The following is a 6000-nucleotide window of genomic DNA, read 5'->3' on the forward strand; positions in this document are numbered from 1 at the left end:
GAGCATTTCTTGCTCCTTATGAAACAGAACAACATGTCATCGTGTAAACAACATTCAGTTTTAACATTCAGGTTCGACAGAGTACACAGTTCGTGTTGCATTTTATCCACATTTCTCGGTTTTTCACATCAGCATTTTTTAAGTGTCTTTTTCATTTCATTTCATACCTCAAAGGTCTCATGTAGTTCTGGGCTGACCCTGTGGTAGCACAGTGTCTTGACTCTATGGGGCCTGTCTGATCTGTTCTGTTGCAAAGTCTTAGGTTCAGTGTCCTCATGCTCCAGCGTGTGGCCATTTGAGGGAACTTCCTGATCTCTATTACCCCATAAGTTTGTAGGGGGTGACACCTGTAGCTAATCACAGTGTGTATTTGAGAGGCCATACCTTTACTCAGAGTATGGTCACAGCACTAACTGCTGTATGATGCGCTGCAGCTGTCAGGGGCTTAGGCCAAGAACACACTGGATGCATGGAATGTCTTGGTTTTCATTTTGGCGCACATGTTAACAGGTTAGAGTGGACACACTGCATCAGGCGATATAGGGATTCGGCATGTGATGCATCTCCCAGCAGAAATAGACAGAGAAAAGACCTTTTGATGTGATATTGACATCATACCAGCAACATTACGTAAAACTGACACCTTCCACTATAGTTGTCTATGTTTAGGCTGAATCTGAATATGACAGAGACAAAATATAAATATATTCTTCAACCATTTTAGCAGCTGCATGTGGAGAAATAATCAGAAATTAATTTAGAACAAAAAGGAATCCAACATTCCAGTAGCCTGCAAACTCACACGCAGCTGGTATGAACACACACATGCTTCTCCACAGCAGTTTAACAACAGCAGCTGCCACACATACACACACACACAAAGCAGGCAGTGTGTTCACGCATGATTGAGTCTAGTGGTTTATGGTTCAACTCGACAATCACCTGTTGTCTGTACAGGTAATGGTGAAACTGCTTGCATCCAAAGAGTACTGCATACAGCTCCTTTTCAATCCGAGCGTAGTGTTCTTCTCTGTAATTTAGTGCCTTGAATGCATATGCAATGTATTCAGCTGCGTGTGTATAGGCATTGACCTGCAGTTTCACTCCTTTAGTGTGGTTGCAGTATCCAGCTTCCTATTTGCCTTTATACATTAAACACACACATGCACACACACAGAAGGGGAGGAGGAGACACAAGAGGGGACAAGGAAACAACAAACAAGGGAGAAAAACTAGGGCTGCGACAGAGCCTTTCCCTATTTAACCTCCCCTCATACTTGTTCTACCCCAGTGATATCACCGTTGATTTAACCCACTGTATAGATACAGGAAATATTTGGGCATAATCAAACGAAACGCAAAACACAAACAAACCAGTTGCGTTTCTACAAGCTTTTGGTCAATGATGGAACTATGGTTAAGACAATTAACATTAAATTAGTCCACAATATGGCAGTTCTGACAAAAATGGGGACAAATGGTGTGTTCTCACCAACTTTGTCACATGGTTCGTAGGTCTTAATGAAGTCTTCAAGTCTGGTCAGTCATCTTAATTTAAAGCCGATTTGTTTCCAGTCCAAATGACTCTTTTCCATTATTCCTTATGTCTTGTTGTCCGGTGTGAAATTCTGATAAGAAAATAATGAGGGTTAAAGTATCTTATTATGGATTTTGTTCGATTTTAGGAGAAAAGTAATAGGTTTGAACTCTCCTGGCTTCACTCTTTTTCTCTGATGTCTGGAAAATTGCTTTGAGAATTGCTGGTAAGAGAGTCCTTCACCATGCCTGCCCAGTTCACCTGAAGATGTACTACATTACTTTTAGATCTTGTGTGGAGATAGAAGACAGATCTCTACATACTTCATACTCTGCATCATATCTGCACAGTATATAACTGTATATATAATATAATGGGCACTTGCCTGGGGCATTTAAGGGTGACGGCAAGTATCGGGAAAATGGTGGTTGATGACATAATGACATAATCAAAGTTGACTGGGTTAATTGTCGGGGGGGATTATGAATATGCTTCCCAAATGTCACAACAAAACATCTCATTTATTTTGAAGATTTTGGCCTAAGTTTGGTGGCAGAGGAAATGTGATGGGATGGTTAGGGTGAAGGAATAACAACACCATGGAAATACACTAATAGTGTTACCTGGTATCTGTAACTGACCCAGCATCATCCTTGTCCAACAAGGTGCCTGAGGCAAGAGGTGAGCAGCCAGCGAGGAGATGATTGTATGACTGTCTCACAGTGGTAGACATTAGGGTCCCTTTCTTGGTGCTTATGACATCCATCAAGTGCTTTTAAAAATTTGTTACACTTAAGGTGTCCTAAAAAAAAAAAAAAAATTTTAGACTACATCTGTGAGTTTCAGACTCAGTCATTGTGTGTTTTGTCTGTACCTCAAGGTCCTCAGGAACGATGCTGTTGTCATCAACAGTTGAATCCCCAGTGGTTGTCAGCACAGCTTTAAAGGTGTGAAAGTGCTTCTTAACATTTTCAGAGCTGGCATGGCTTGAAAAGATGACAGTGCAGCTGGAGAGCATTTCATCCAACTCACTGATGAAACTTGCTGGTGTCAATAGTCCAGACATGTGCATGGCAAGCTTTTAGTTCCTGACCACACTAGGGACAAATCCAAGCATCCCCAACATGAAGACTTCATGCCAGTAATATGGATATCTACACAAAAAAGAGTTTCACGTACTGTTTTTTTCCCACAAAGTTTTTGCATATTTCATCATGTGACACAGCGGTGGGGGATAGGATGAAGTCATCAGTGGTGCCCTTCCCCGTTAACATGTGATAACAACTTATGTACAAGGCATTGAAGTTTGTTCAGCAGAAAACCAGTGATACGGCCCGCATGAGGACCATTGAGCCATCACTTTACCATGGGTGGACTGATGTTTGTGTCGATATTATGTTGCATGATCAGTCTGAAAGGCACTGAGGAAATAAAGAATGGAGTCAGTTGTGTGGTCACAGGTCAGTGAAAAAGGAGAGGAACCATTAGTATGGTTTCTGACCATCAGCTTATGAGCAGTAAGGACCTATGCAGTGCTTATATTATTTGAGAATACTTCCTGTTGCATCTAGGTACACTATTTCCTGTTTAGAACACTTGGAGTATGTTGATGCTTCTGTTGAACCAAAGCATGACACAACACTTAATGAAGAAATTCATCAGGTTCATCTGTTTTTTCCTCAACCGTTATTTAGTGTTTCATTTTTATGTTTGCTCTCCTTCTTTTTTGTCTCCAGGAAATGAGTTTAAGAGCACATGGTTTGATCTCTGAAGCCAGACTCAACTATTTATTCCTGAAGTTTTTCTCCTGCTTTGAAGATAGCGTGCCCTTGGATGTGTGGTTTGAAGTTGCATGTGTATTTTTTTATCTAATCTACTCTGACAGGTCGCCTTTGTAGCTCTATCATGTTGCCCTCTGAAGGACATCTCTGCTTGCACACCACTGTGCACAGTGACATTCACTTCTACTAGGCAGTCACTGAAAAAACAATAGCCTGAGCACTTAAAAGAGGTGCATTCCTTGTTGAACCTTTTGTGCACACCTGCATTGTGGATGGTTCCCTACAGGCATGCAGCCACCAACGTCATTAGATGTTATTATTTGGTTGAATGTAGGTGGTGACATCTGGTACTACATGGACACCACATCTGGTACGTTTTCTTTGGTAAGTGGTAAGTAGCACAGACGACAACAGAAGTATTTCCAAGGGGCACAAAGCATATGGATGAGGCTGTTGTTCAATGTTTTGTTACTTTGGACAATAAATGCATCCCAGCCTGGTTCACCGTAGATTGTCTATACTTGTACTACTGACATTAGTCCAGATGGTATCATAAAGTCACACAGGATCTCAGCATGTAGTTCCTTAAGATATAAATTACTCTATGTTATAGAGACACCACAGTTGTTCAGAAACAATAGTTTCACTACAACCATCAGACAGCACAACTTTGTCAACTCACTACACACACAAGACCCGCATGTATCACAAACAATAGAAAGCCATTTACAATAACAGATTAAATGTACATTTCTTAAATGTGAGCTAATTACACAAAACCCACACACATAGTCTACTGTCCATTCACATTACTGTTACCGGTATAGCCCTGTAGCACAGTAATGATCCAAATCAAATCTTTTCCAGCACGTTGGTCCTTACCTTTTAGCACTTACATCCAGGGGTTTGTAGTAAAGTTTGCTAAGTCCAATTTCAAGAGCAGGTCAAAGTCAAGCAGCATCATGTGTTTTCTTCTCTCCTGGTTTCTGGTGTTTTTTTTTATCAAAGACTTTATCATGACAGTGATTAAATAACTGTCACAACAAAAATAAATACACGTATTCCTCCTCATGGTATTTTTCCATGTATCATGAAGAAAAACTTCACTAAGGAGGTAAAACTCAGAAGTGCAGCTCTCATCAATCCAACCAGGTCCACAGTGTGTCTGCCAGCTGTATGTACAGTCTATGGAAGGACACATTCTAATGTGGCTTTGATACCAAAGTTCTACATCATTATGATGTCACAGAATTCAAACACAGAATTCTGTGACATCACACACACACACACAGACACACACACACACATTTTTCCCATTGAATTTAAAAGTAATTAAATAAACAGTGATTATGATACTGAACTCTTCACACTGCTACTTTTATGAAAACACTTATAGATGTTAACATTTGAAAAAAACTGTCAATCCAATCATTCACTTCTACCTGCAATGTGAATTATATTATAATTTGTTTGCAAACATCTGTTTACACTGAAGCCACTTCATCATACAGTCCTCCATATTTAGGGACATGTTAACCCTGTACATTTACCGTTGTACACGCCCAGGCATGAGACGAGGGCATGAGGCGAGAGAGCATTAGGCAGGAGGTGGCCGGAAGCTCCAGGCTGCAGCCTTACCCGACTCAAAATCCCCGCCAGTCACTGCCAGTTCATGCGAGATGCATTCTGGGATACTGGCTGTATACTTCAGTGTGAACAGTTAGCTTGGCAATGGCATACTAATTTGTTCATTTAGTAGGCAGTATGCACTATATTCTTACTGAGTATGTAGTAGGCATTGTGTGGATTTACCCGGCTTAACTGCAGTACGACCGGACAGAGACGCCAGAGCAAGTGGGAAGAATAAAGGTGGAGGACTGGTTCTGCTTGTGAACAATAGATGGTGCAACCAGAAGAAGATCTGCTGTCGGGATATTGAACTGTTGGCAGTTGGTCTTAGACTGTGTGTATGTACCGAGGGAGTTCTCACACATCGTCACCATTGTTGTTTACATTCAACCACAAGCAGAGCCTGCAGTCGCATGTGACGTAATTTATGAGACCATTTTAAGAGTACAGACCCAGCACCCTGATGCATTCATTGCAATATCAGGGGATTTTAACCATGTCACTCTCACCTCTCACCTGACTGGCTTCACTCAGTATGTTGACTGTCCCACAAGGGAAAATAAGACACTGGATCTGTTGTATTCAAATGTCAAGGAGGCCTACACTGCTTCAGCTCTACCACCACTTGGCAGAGCAGATCATAATCTGGTTTTTCTTCAGCCTTCCTACAAGCCTTGTGTACTGAGGCAAGCTGCAACCACCAGTCATTCAGGAACTGGACCCCAGAGGCCAGTGAGTCTCTAAAAGACTGTTTTGAGTGCACAGATTGGAATGTCCTGTTGGAGTCACAGGAAAATGATAGAAACAAGGACCCTGACCTTGATAGAATGATTGAATTTAAAAAAATCAAAACTACCTCAGAACAATCATTGATGAAGTTAACATTTTTATTCATTCACTGTATTTATTTCTACCACAGTCACCTGCATGGTCACACGTAGCCTGCTGTTTGTTTTCATCGGTGTTGATGAGCCTCCTAAATCAGCATATTGTCCCCAGGTGCAGTCGATGAAGGAGCGGGTGATTGTGCTCCTGCTCAGTCAGGTAGTGGAG

The sequence above is a fragment of the Seriola aureovittata genome, chromosome 10, assembly GCF_021018895.1.
Source record: "Seriola aureovittata isolate HTS-2021-v1 ecotype China chromosome 10, ASM2101889v1, whole genome shotgun sequence".
NCBI lineage: Eukaryota > Metazoa > Chordata > Actinopteri > Carangiformes > Carangidae > Seriola > Seriola aureovittata.